The sequence below is a fragment of the Schistocerca nitens genome, chromosome 8 (genome assembly GCF_023898315.1).
Source record: "Schistocerca nitens isolate TAMUIC-IGC-003100 chromosome 8, iqSchNite1.1, whole genome shotgun sequence".
Classification (NCBI taxonomy): domain Eukaryota; kingdom Metazoa; phylum Arthropoda; class Insecta; order Orthoptera; family Acrididae; genus Schistocerca; species Schistocerca nitens.
In genome coordinates, this window is record NC_064621.1 from 371,183,630 (window position 1) to 371,185,964 (window position 2,335).

At 42.4% G+C, this 2,335-nt stretch overlaps 1 pseudogene; it reads left to right on the forward strand.

Annotated features, from left to right (window-relative positions):
- The first annotated feature begins 1,369 nt into the window (after positions 1-1,369).
- On the forward strand, positions 1,370-1,487 carry LOC126199892 (5S ribosomal RNA; annotated as a pseudogene).
- Positions 1,488-2,335: the final 848 nt, after the last annotated feature.

Here is a 2,335-nt window from a genome sequence, read left to right on the forward strand (position 1 = left end):
GCACAACCGAGCGAATAATACATCTGTCCTCTAGAGCGCTAGACATGTGTGTCCACTCAGATTCTGCATGCCGCTGAGTACAGTCCTTTTGAACACATCTACTCTACATCCGCAAGACAATCGTGGAATCGCTCCCAACGGGGGCAGCAGTATCACCTAAGAATAAACTACAGTTTCGACAGCCCACGATCCTGTCACTGTCGTATTACGACACACGCTCATAGACATTTCTCCTTCTTACAGATGTAATAACACGATCTTCGAACAAACAACCACTACTCAAATGTGATTCCTAAACATGAAATCCGCTACGTAATTTCTCCTTATACACAGAATGTATATGTCGTTAGTCCTAGCTACCATGTAGGACTGCGCTAACATGTCAGTCTTTTGAATATATACTCCAGTTTTTCGTTTATGGCTTGTCATCTTGATGGTGTTATAATTTTAATGACCAGCAGTATAAATCATCTTCAAAGTAATATACTTCAAAATTAATGAGTTTACATGGCGGTCTTCACTGTCAGCGCACTTAACCCCAGCACAGTTTCACAGGCTCACATTTCATCTCTCTAAACGTTTAGTAGATTTTCCTCTATTTGCTGTATCTTTTCTGCACACTTTCGCAGAAAGTGTTGTAATTCTTAGCTCTAATGACGCGAATTACCCAGGTTCGGTTACCGATGACCATCCCAGTTTGTCCAGTTGTGAATAAATCTGAAACTGGCGAAATGTGAAGCCGTTAACAGTTCCACCTTGGGCGCCTAAAAATTACAGAGTCCATCAAAATATAGAGTCGTTGGATCATGGCCCTGCATTTAAATTGTGTGTTCCTTTCTATTAGAAACCATTTCCTCATTTCAAGACATGTAGGCGATGATGGTTGGTCTCTCATTACGTCATTTGGAAATAATTATGACTTTTTTTTTTTTTTTAATAGCAGTTACTATGACATCAGCAATCATAGTAGCGTGGAGGGAGGCACTGCCCCCTGATTGGCTGCCACAGTTATACGTTGTATGAGCCAGTCTCGTGATTCATTATCTTATTTGGTTGCTGCCATTTACAAATGACCTGCTGCTTAGTGACTAAGGCAGGTTGCGTTGTCGCAATATTAAATCGTAAATGCACGTTTTACGGAACTTATTTGATTTCTCATTATTTTAATCAAGTTTTAACAATGTTGCAGTTTTAAATACTCGTAGAATTAAAACTAAATGGGAAACGGAAATGCCCAAAGCAAACATTTATTAAGAAGACAGGAAATTATGAAGATAGGTAAGAGTTTAGATTTACAGAATACTATCACAAATACTGTCCAGGTTGAACACCTCAAAAAAACATCGATCCTCTCGCTTATGTGTGGTCAGGCAACGGCCTTGCCGCACTGGATACATCGGTTCCCGTCGGATCACCGAAGTTAAGCGGTGTCGGGCGTGGCCGGCACTTGGATGGGTGACCATCCGGACTGTCATGCGCTGTTGCCATTTTTCGCGGTTCACTCAGCCTCGTGATGCCAATTGAGGAGCTACTCGACCGAATGGTAGCGGCTCCGGTCACAGAGAACCATCATAACGACTGGGAGAGTGGTGTGCTGACCACACGCCCCTGCTATCCGCATCCTCAGCTGAGGATGACACGGCGGTCGGATGGTCCCGATGGGCCACTTGTGGCCTGAAGACGGAGTGCTTCTGTGTGGTCACCACCAGATGTACTTTTACTCCTCCTCCGAGGCCGAACACATCAGCAATACGTAAAAGTAAAAACGGAGCCCCTCTACGCCCACAGTGGCATTGTGAAGAGCAACAGAAGTTTCACTGCCAGCTCTGCTAGAATGGTTAGTATTCGAATTAAGGAGACATGATGCGCGACTGTGAAGTTAGCTGTATATTTGGATGCGATCACCCACTTATTTATTTTATTTAATCGTATGGGGATTTTATACAATATACAGTTAATATAAGACAAGTGATTTTATACGATATACATATGATACAAGACGAGATTAAACCTTAAAGTCCGTGTTTTTCAACCAATTAATTAATCTGGGTGTGAGAATGAACAAGTCGTCGGGAATTCCAGGGTATGAATGAAGTGGACAGTTTTGGACTAGATGTTCAATTGTCTGCTCTTCTTGATGACATTTACGTATTGGTGAACTGATTCAGCCCCATTTGTACCTGAAGAGAGGTTCCTCGGTAGGTCAAAACCTTTTGGCTTCTTTGTGGGATCAAGGTTGTAACATTGTTGCTTTAATTTTCTATGAAAGCGGTGCTGATAGACAATAAAAGCGGTTTAAAAGCTGTGAGCTGTCTGGGGAAGTTAACCTTGCACT